At 43.8% G+C, this 11210-nt stretch overlaps 1 long non-coding RNA gene across 1 annotated transcript in view; it reads left to right on the forward strand.

The window, feature by feature from the left end:
• Window positions 1–11210, forward strand: part of LOC116461104 (uncharacterized) — a 99124-nt gene that overhangs the window by 74895 nt on the left and 13019 nt on the right. The window contains exons 2-3 of the long non-coding RNA XR_004245986.2: window positions 7449–7542; window positions 8291–8374. This is a non-coding gene — a long non-coding RNA (uncharacterized LOC116461104). The remainder of the gene's footprint in view (window positions 1–7448; window positions 7543–8290; window positions 8375–11210) is intronic.

Here is an 11210-nt window from a genome sequence, read left to right on the forward strand (position 1 = left end):
TTTTTCTGAGACAGAGTCTCGCTCTGTCACCCAGGCTTGAGTGCAGTGGCACAGTCTCAGCTCACTGCAACCTCCGCCTCCTGGGTTCCAGTGATTCTCCTGTCTCAGCCTCCCAAGTACCTGGGATTACAGGATACGCCACCACACCCAGCCAATTTTTGTATTTTTAGTAGAGACGGGGTTTCACCATGTTGGCCAGGCCGGTCTCAAACTCCTGACCTCAGGTGATCTGCCCACCTCGGCCTCCCAAAGTGCTGAGATTATAACGTAAACCACTGCGCCCAGCAGGGATTTCTAATTCTCAGCCTCATTGCAGAAGAGAAGAGAGTCGTTGCTTCCTCAATTTGACCTGCAGCTCAGTTTGTTTTTCACTTTTCTGGTATAATCTGGGCAACAACTCTGATACTTCATGCATGTCTGTTCTGTTCCACATATGAATGTCCTTGGCAGGCCTTTCTGTCATCCACCAATCTGAAGACAGTGAGGAACAGTTCAGATCCCCTCGAGGCCTTTGCCTTCCCACTGACTATCTCCATTTTCAGAAGGGCAGCAAAGGAAGAAATTATGAGTAAGAAAGCCACCTCACGTCTTCAGCCAGGACCCAGCAAGAGCCCCTGAGAAAGGAAAGTTACTACCCAAAGCCCAAGTAGCTAGAGCAGCACTTCTGAACCATTTTTTGAACACAGGACACTTCTGGTAAAGCCGTTGAATCCCTTCTCAAAATGCTTATAAGCACATTAAGTAAAATACACAGGAGTACAAAGGAAACCACTTATACTGAACTACAGTTATCAAAATATCTTACAACAAATTTATGATATGCTAATATCTGTGATCATTAATTGGCACACTAAATAGCAGGATCTAGCTGTATGTCTAATCGTTAACATGATTTTGAAGTCATAATGAGCGTAAATAATGTTTTCAAATGCCTATAAAACTGTAATGTAATATGAAAATATCTATGGTTTCTATTGATGACAGTCACAGGTACTACTAACACTGCCACGAGTTGTTGTCCACAGAATTGAAGGAAATGCTAAGTTGTGCATCACTTTCCATGTTAATAAAGGTGCAATTATATTATTGAAGTTTACAAATCTCTTGAATTCTACTCCTAGAATTTTGAGGGACTCTCAGCAGATCGCAGGCTAAGAACCAAGTGACATTCTAGAGTGTCTGACGTTACAGCATCCATGTATGGGTGTCTACAGCCATCCTCTTGGCAGCCCTGTGAGTATTGTCATCCCCATTCTTCAGTTCAGGAAACTAAGGCTGGAAAAGGCTAAACCATGGGAAGGCGCAGCAGTGAGTGGACCCGGCTCTGGAGCCCATGGCCTTCCTGTTTTCCTGCTTCTGTCTCAGCAGCCTCATCGTGGTGAAGCCAGTGTCTCATGCCTCGTCTCCAGGAAGAGGGGAGATGAAGTGGAAAGTCCATACCCCCAACGCCAGGAACAAAACAAGCAACCTGCAGCAATTTCTGCTTCCCGCTTCCCCATGAGCCATTCTCAGAGATGGAGAGAAATGTGGCTATAGATGCAAGCCCTTTAGAGGGGAAATAAATGTGTGAAAACTTCCACTCAACCAGGCCTGCAGTTAAATTGTGCCACCTCATGAGGAAACCCAAGCTTCCTGGGAGTTAATGCATTTGGGGCTGGTGAATATCAGCATGAGCAGTGTCCAAGGAGCACTGCTGAGGCCCTGCACACTTAGGAGGTGAAGAACTGCCTCTTGCCTGTGCAGGACATGAGGGCTCCTGAAGGCTGGGCCTTTGGAAATGAAGCATCAGGTTCAAGTCCTGCCATCAGCCTCCCCATAGCCATTGAATGCAGGGAAGGGTAAAACTGCAGCCTCCTGACCAAGGCCCAGCTCAGGAAATTGCTTTTTGCCTACTGGGACTCCACATGCGTTTTCACTTTGCTGGCCTCTGTCCCAGCAGCTAGTGCAGTGAACATCTGCCAGCCATCAAGTCCACCTCACTGGCACCCAGGGCCTCCTCTTATATCTCAGCGATTCCTCATGGATGATAATCTCGGTCTGCATGAAACAGAGCAGACCTCTGGGTTGGGAAGGCCCACTGCAGAGATGAACTGGAAATAAAGACTTAACTCAGGGTATAACAGGGGTGTCTACAGTTCCTGTCAGCTCTGTTGGAGTGTTAGGCTGACAACTCAGCTACCAGCCTTACCCAGCTTAGCTGAAATCTGTTCCAGAGGTAGACTATGCCGTCCAGGCTCAACTCCCCTGTGCAATAGCGTCCCCGGTGTCGAAGCAAATTGAGAGCAGATTTCATTCAGTTTGAAGCCTTTAAAGGGGCTTTGATTTTTTATTAATCTGAATCTCCTCGTGAGGAAACAATCAGACAAATCCCAAATGAGGGACATTCCAAAAATAACAGCCTGAGGTTTTCAAAATTGCCAATGTCATGGGGGAAGAAAGGGCTGAGGAACTGTTCTACTATAGAGGAGGCTAAAGAGATAAGTCAGCAAATGCAACGTGTGAAGCTGGGCTGGATCCTGGAGCAAACACACAGGAAAACGGTTATTAAGGACACATACTGGGACAATTGGGGAAATTTGAATATACACCATATTAGATAACAGTGTTGTTCCAGTGCAAAATTTCCTGATTTTGGTGTAGGCAAAGATCCTTGGTCTTAGAGCATCTGCAGATCAAAGGTTATGTGTGCATAACTGCATCTCAAATGGGTTCAGAAAAGATTAGAGAAAGAGAGAGAGAAAGAAAGGAAGAAAGATATAGACAGATGATAGATGATAGATAGATGATAGATAGATACATAGATAGATAGATACATAGATGATAGATAGATAGATAGATAGATAGATAGATAGATAGATAGATAGATAGACAGACAGACAGACAGATAGATAGATGATAGATAACTAAGCACAAATTGAGCAAAACATTAACAATTGGTGAATCTAGATGAGGAGTAAATTGGTATCTATTGTACTATTTTGCAACTTTCTATAGGTTTAAAGATTTTCAAAACAAAAATGTGGAAGGAAACTCTTTAGAAAAGGAAGAAGGAAAAATAAATTTTGTACTTCCAAATAATGTAATGTAGTGGTTACCTTCCAGGGAAGGTGAGTGAATGGAATCAGGGAGATACATACAGTTAATTTCAACAGTTTTAGTAATGTACACTTTCTCAAGGTGGATGGTGGGTTCAATGTTTATTTTAATACAATGCTTCATCAATTCAAAATGAGATATATTAGAGTCTTTCATATGTATCAATTATTACATAGAAATACATATTTTACCAAAAAATTACCCTGCAAAAATGTTTTTATTAATATTTTCCTTTTTTTTTCTTTTCGGTTTTTTTTGTTTTTGTTTTTTTTTTTTGGAAACAGGGTCTCACACTGTCACCCATACTGGAGTGCAGTGAGCCATGATAGTGCAGTGGCATAATCACAGCTCACTGCAGACTTGACCTCCGAGATCAAGGAATCCTCCCACCTCTGCCTCCGAAGTAGCTGGGACCATAGATGCATGCCATCATACTCAGCTAATTTTTAATTTTTCTGTAGAGATTGGGGTCTCACTACATTGTCCAAGCTGGTCTCAAACTCCTGGGCTCAAGCCATCCTCCCACCTTGGCCTCCCAAAATGTTGACATTACAGGTATGAGCCACCACACTCAGTCAATATTTCTTTATATTTTTTATTTATTTGTCCTCAGAGGTAGATCAATGAAAGTATTTTCTGAGGAGGCCCTGAAATTCCATGTGTCTTTTGTTGGCCAAAAAAGCCCACCCTAGCTGGTAGAAGGATAGAGGGTCTTTATTTACAACAACATAACTGCTTGGCTGTTGATGGCTTGTTGGTGCTTGTTGGTGTTTGTTGCCAAATATTTCAGGACTGCCTTCTGTAGTGATCACCAGCTCCCTGCTTTGATGGTTGGTTCACTACTGGCAGGCAAGAAGAGCACTTCTTTTGGCCTTAGGGGTTTTGCCCTGACTCTTTCTTTCCCTACAGCCACCCCCACCCCAACACCACCTCCAATGCCTAAAGTTGCTTAGGGGTGGCAGGCAAGTGCTGAAACCACGGGTGGAGAGGGGGATCCCCAGCTGTGCGATTTCTCCCAGCAACTTGATGTTAATGGAAACAAAGCCTGGGGAGCCGCCAAACACAAAACCATGTAACAATGGCCACACCGAGAGTACAAACCAGACGGAGCAGCCCCTGCCTAGACCTGTCCAGTGTCTTCCCAACGCACCTCAAATGAACATCAGTCTCCTTGCTGTGACCTTTAAGGCCCAGAAGGGCTCCTCTAAGCCTCTGTATCCTCATCTTCTACAACATCCTCTCCCTACCTTTTGCTCACAGTATGGCTGCTGTGCTGGTTTTCTCTGCCCCTCATATGCACACACCTCAATACCCCTTGGGGATTTTGCATTTGCTCTTCCCGTCTCCTGGGATGCTTTTCCCCACAATCCTCACATGGCTGATTCTTCTGGTTGTTCAGGTCTCAGTGCCAATATCACCTCCTCAGAAAGCCCCTTCCTGACCCCTTAGTGTGAGACAGCCCCATCTTACAGGTACTCGTTTATTTTTTGCATAGTATTTTTTCTATACTTGTCTGGTTTGTTTATTAACTTATTTAATTTTCATTTCCCACCAGTGGGATATAATGGCTTCTTCATTGCTGAAGCCCCAGCACCCAGCCAGTGACATCCTAAGGACCTCATATTCACACTTCCACTCACGTGTGACTTAGGCAGTTATTCTCCCTACCACCTTCAGTTTCTTGCTCCATAGAAAAAGTCCTAACACTTACAGCACCATATCAATGTGAAGAAGAGAGTACACATCAAGGGCAGGTATCACCGTAGCCACCGTGCACCTGCTACTGGGTGGGCGCTCTATAAATGTTGGTTTCCTTCCTGTCTCTCAGCTCCTTACAAAGCAGTTTTGACCTGTGCTGTACCATTTGCCCTTTGTCAAACCTTTTAGTTAAGCTGTGTTAAACCTTTTTCAGTAGCTAGGGAAGGGATTGTTACCCCTATTCCACAGACGAGGAAATGAAAACTCAGAGAGATAAAATTACACAGAATCACACAGTCAGGGGTAACATGGGCTATTCTTGAATCCAGTCTTCCTGTTTCAAAATTTTGAACCCATGTTCCTTACACTCCCTCACAATACAATGTGCTTACTTAAGGACACACAAAGATAGAAATGAGAGATGATGATGATGGGAAATATTCGCCAGCTTTCCAGATGGTGGGAGAGAGAGACAGGGAAGTGTGGCCCTCCTTCGCACATGTTGGTAGAGCTTGCTCTCCTTACAGCCAGACCTTCCTTTCTCAGCTGTTGTGGCCCTTAGAGTCTGATCAGGGAATGGACTTTTGTCCTGGAGCCCTTTTGTCTAGAGCCCTTGCTGGTCTGGACCGGGGGAGATGATCCCTGACACATCCTTACGAGCCCACATTTCTTTTTTTTTTTTTTTTGAGAAGCAGTCTCGCTCTTTCACCCAGGCTGGAGTGCAGTGGCGCGATCTCGGCTCACTGCAGGCTCTGCCCCCCGTTGTTCACGCCATTCTCCTGCCTCAGCCTTCCACGTAGCTGGGACTACAGGCGCCCGCCACCTCGCCCAGCTAATTTTTTGTATTTTTAGTAGAGACGGGGTTTCACCATGTTAGCCAGGATGGTCTCGATCTCCTGACCTCGTGATCCGCCCGCATCCGCCTCCCAAAGCCACCGCGCCCGGCCTAGATGAGCCCACATTTCTAAAAGAGCATCCAGAACAGTCTCTGCATCTCCAGACCTCAGCACCAGGGATGAGCTCGACAGGAGACCAGGTTGCTGCCAGCTGTTCCCAGGTTAGAAATGACTGACTTCCTCATTGTCGTTGTTCACTGAACAAAGCTGTGTTGCCTTGGTCTATCGGCACCATTGCTTCCACGCGGGTTATCTTTAATCTTTCTCTAAGAGCTGAAGATTTGCCTCATCTCCAAGACCAGACAGCTTCTTCTTTTTCCAGCCATGGGAATGGACAGGATCCCCAACTCTGGCCTCAACCATCACGCACATCTGGGCATAACCTCTCCTGCTGATGTCACCAAAACACCAGGGTTTCGGTCTAGGTCCCATTGCTTGCAGCACAGAAAGCCTATCACTGAGATCACTGAGGTGAGTATTGCCAGGAAAGAAGGCTTTAATTCAGTGCTGCAGCTGAGGAAATGGGAAATCAATCTCAAATCCATCTCCTCAACTGACTTAAATTAAAGGTTTATATAACAGGGAAGAAATGTAACCATGTGTGGGAAAATAGGTATTAGGGAGGGTAGGGGAGAGGAATTGGTCCACAGGAAGCAGGTGGCCGGTTAGGCAGTCATGACAGGTGGGGGGAGTCTGGCATCTCATTGTCCAGATGCAGTGGTCTGATGAGTTTCAGGTCCTTGATATAATCTGGGAGGCCTGATTATAGGTTTCCTGAGGAAGAAACTCAGGTAAGACACATGTAACTTTCTCAAGTTTTAAGACTGGGAGAGTCAATTTCTATGTTTAGTCAAAAGAAACCATAAACATTAGTTATATGGGACAATTGGACCAGTGTCAATGTGAGCAATTCCTGGCAAGCCAGACATAAGAGGGGAGCACAGGTGCAGGTAATTAAATGATGTGTACCAGGGACTCAGTTTTGCTCCTCTGACTCAAACACCAACTCTGTGCATAGCAAGCTCTATGGCAGTAACATCAGCTCACAATGATGCTGATGACACGTGTAACACTAGCCTTCACTCTGCACCTCAGCTGTGCCAGGCATGATACACATATGCCCCTGTGCACACTCACCCAGATAAAATCGAGGCTAAGAGAGATTAAATGACTTTCCCAGGGTTGAAAGAAATTTTAAAACTTTTACTAGTTTCTATTTTTAGCAAAGTTACAAATACATACAGTTTAAAGAGCCTAACAATTCAAGTTTTGTTATAAAATATCATTGCCCCTACTCATCAGCCCCCTTGACGGATCTTAGCTGATTGTTTTGGCATATGCTGGCCTTTCTTGAAGAATATGTTTTTATTGCTACATCTTGACTTTTACGTCACCTCTGTACACACATGCCACTTTCCCATAACCTGGCTTCTCCCAACATAATTATTTCAAAATTTGTAGTTAGAGATAAATCATCAGTGTTTGAATTATTATGAATATGTAAATACTCCTCAGATCTTATTATGATTTAATTTTTGTAGTTATTAATACTCCAAAGTTAATCATTGTTTTCTTTTGATTTGCTTAGATTTCTGTGTATTTATCGTTCATTCAATCACAAATGCTATCAATTGTCTAAATTTCTTCTTAATGCATGAGGCTTTCTATTGATTTTAATTTCCTAAGGCAGTCTCCCCAGGAGCCTTCAGAGGGGCTCTAAATTGTCGTGATTTCTCTCTATTTCTATGTCACTCACAGAGAAAATGAAAAGAATGGCTTGCCCAGAAGTCGAGCAGTGTACATCCTGCACAGCCAAATGCAGCAGGTCTTTTCCAGAGTCTGCTGCCACTCGGTAACCTCCTGTGTTGGATCTTCTCATTCCTATACCTCTTGTCTTCCTTTTTTGGATTTACTCTGTAATTTTGATGGAACACACACCTTGAATAGCTTTTGGCGGTGGCTCAGCTGGGAGTAGAATTCTAGTTGGAGATCATTTTTCTTCACTAGTTTGAAAGCATGCTTCATTGCCTTCTAGTTGGCATTGAGAACTTCAAAGCCTTCCTAATCCTAGGTTCTTTACAAGCCTCTCTATAGATCTAGATCTATATCTAGATCTAGGTCTAGATATAGATATAGATATAGGTATATCTATAGATATAGAAAGATATACCTCTTCTTTTTGACTGCAGTGATGATGTGCCTTGCCATAGGCCTATTTTCACCCATTATGATAAAAACTTGAGGGACCCCTCCAATCTGAAAACTTACATTCTAAAAAACTTGGAAAGTTTTTTGAATTTTTTCCATTTATTATTTTATTTCATAAGTTTTATTTAATCCTATTTCTGCAACTTCTATTAATCAGATGTTGGGTATCTTGGACTCATTCTCTAATTTTCTTTTCTCTTCTAGTTTCCATCTATTTCTTTTTGCTCTGTTTTTTGTAAGAATACCTCAACTTTATCTGGAAACTTATTTTGAGGTTTTCTTTGCTGCTAGGTTATTTTCATTTCCAAGAGTTTATTTGTATTCTCTGAACGTTTTTTATAACATCTTGTTCTCTTTTGATTATTGCAGTTTATTTTCTTATCTCCCTAAAGCAGGGGTCCCCAGTCCCTGGGCTGCAAACCAGGGGCCGTAAGCCAGGTCCATGGCGTGTTAGGAACCAGTCTACGCAGCAGAAGGTGAGTGGCTGGTGAATGAGCATTACTGCCTGAGCTCCACCTCCCGTCAGATCACTGGCAGCATTAGATTTTCATGGGAATGTGAACCCTACTGTGAACTGCACATGCAAGGGATCTAGGTTGTGTGCTCCTTATGAGAATCTAATGCCTGATGATCTGAGGTGGAACAGTTTCATCCCGAAACCATCCCCACCCCCAACCCCCTCAACCTCCATCGTGGAAACATTGTCTTCCATGAAACCAGTGCCTGGTGTCAGAAAGGTTGCGGGCCACTGCCATAAAGTATTAATAGTCTGTTTCTAGAGTGTCTTCTTCCTAACTATTCTATGCTTCTTCTGTCTCATTACTTTCACCTTTATTTTATTCTAAGTCAGTCTTTCTCAACTAGGTTCTTCTTTTGAACCACAGATCATAGAAAATTATTTGTGACTATTTTCTTAATTCCACCCCCTCAAAATGGTACATAATAGTATGATTCTATGTATGTCTGGATGCCTTAGGCTTACTTCTATCAAGGAAATCCTGATTATTCATGAGACAGTTGTGATATGCTGAATAATGGGCTTCCCATGCCCTAATCTCCAGGACTTGTATATGACAAAAGGAACTTTTCAGATCAAATTAAGAATCTTGAGATGAGGAGATTATCCTGCATTATCTCAGCGAGACTTAAATGTAATTACCAGCGTCCTTAAAAGAAGGAGGCAAGATCAACAGAGACAGATGGCCATGTGACAACAGAAGCAAAAACTGGAGTGAAGGGGCCATAAGCCAAGAAATCTAAGCACCTCCAGAAGCTGGAAAAGGCAAAGGAACATATTCTTTGGAGTCTCTAGCAGGAACCAGCCTGGCCAATACCTTGCCTTGACCCAGTAAAATTGATTTCAGACTTCTAGCCTCCAGACCCGCAAGAAAATAAATGTGTGTTGTTTCAAGCCCCAAGTTGATGGTAATTTGATATAGTAGTCATAGGAAATGAATCCCATGAGTAACTCTTAGTTTTCTGCTAGCATTTCAGAGTAAGGAACTAAATACTAATTGGAAGATCAGAGTGCAAGAACCACACTCGGCATCTGCAGCCCCACTGTAGGAGACTCCAGATGGGCCATGTTTCTGGGAAGCTGCTGATTTCAGTACCTTTAACTCTTTCTTCTTTGGCTGGACAGACTCCCGAGAGAACACTCTCCAGGTCTCCTGACTGGAAGGTGAAGACTGACTGCAGCATCCTGGGAGCCAGGTCAGGAAAGAAGGCTGAGGCTCATCAGCATCCAGCTGCCCCTCATCGCACTGCTGCAGTGCACAGCCCAGAGACCATGCCTTATCCTCTCCAGCCAGTCTTTGCTGAGAGGGCTGGGCGGTGACCTGGCTGCCCACAGTAGGGTGAAGACATAGAGATCTGAGTGCTTACTAAACAAATCCTCCTTATTTGAGTCTTTCTGCCTTACCCCCAATTTCAGAGGTACCTGCTGCCCCTAGTTCCCAAGGTTTGTGGAATTTGCAGCACACATCTGCTGTTTTATAATTTTCCCCACTTCGGCCTTCTGAGCTTTGTTTTCTTTCATCAGTTACCACTCATCTATCTGTATTCTGACTCCCAAACCATGTTATTGTCATTTCTTCTCCAATTTTTTCCGTTGTAGTGGGTTTTGCCTTTTTCCAAACAATCCATTGCTTGTTATTATTCCAGTGGGACTTCAGGAGGAGAAAAATGCAGACACATATGTTCAATCAGCAAACTTCACCTAGAAAAGTTTTTAATTCACTTATCCATCTTATATCTCATTTGTTTTTTGTTTTTTGTTTTTTAATTTAGAGACAGAGTCTCACTCTGTCACCTGGGCAAATACAGTGGTGTGATCACAGCCCATTGCAACCTCAAATTCCCAGGCTCAAGAGATCCTCCCACCTCAGCTTCGTAAGTAGCTGAGACTACAGGTGCATGCCACCACACCCAGCTAAGTTTTTAAATTTTTGTAGAGACGGGGTCTTGCTTTGTTGCTCAGGCTGGTTTTGAACTCATGGCCTCCAGCTATCACCCCACCTTGGCCTCTCAAAATGCTGGGATTACAGGTGTCAGCCACCACCCCCAGCCTTATGTCTCATTTCTATCTTAATAATATCTATGTAAGACGGGTGAAGACCATATTCTCATTCCCATTTCATGAAAAGTGAGCCTCAAAGAAGTCATATGCTTTATCCAAGGATAAGAAGTGTGAGGCTCTGAGTCCTGGTCTGGGATTCCATGGGCTAAGAGGTGCTATCAGTCACATTCTGTCACTGTCACAGAAACCTGCAATACCCCAGAACAGGCATGGGGAAGATCAGAACATAGAGACGGAGGCAGTGAAAACAGTTGAGGTTGCTAAATTGTCTCAGAAGATTCATTGAGGCCAAATTTCAGAAAGAAACAAAGAAGGAAAAGAAACAAGACATGGGGATAGGGAGGGAAGGAGGAAGGAAGAAAGGAAAAAATAAGAAAGAGAAAGGAAAGAAGGAAGGAAAGAAGGAAGGAGGGAAGGAAGGAAAGAAGGAAGGAGGGAAGGAAGGAAGGAGGGAAGGAAGGAAGAAAGGAAGGAAGGAAGGAAGGAAGGAAGGAAGGAAGGAAGGGAGAAGGGAAGGGAAAGGAAGAGGAGGGAGGGAAGGAAGGGAAGGAGGGAGAGAAAGAGGGAGGGAGGGAAAAGGGAAGAAAGGAGGAGGAAAAGGAAGGGAAAAAAGAAGAAGGAAGTAAGCAAAGAAGGAAGGAAGGAAGGAGGGAGAGAAAGAGGGAGGGAGGGAAAAGGGAAGAAAGGAGGGGGAAAAGGAAGGAAGAAAAGAAAAGAAGGAAGTAAGCAAAGAA

Source organism: Hylobates moloch, unplaced genomic scaffold, assembly GCF_009828535.3.
Source record: "Hylobates moloch isolate HMO894 unplaced genomic scaffold, HMol_V3 SCAFFOLD_21, whole genome shotgun sequence".
In the NCBI taxonomy this organism is placed as follows: Eukaryota; Metazoa; Chordata; class Mammalia; order Primates; family Hylobatidae; genus Hylobates; species Hylobates moloch.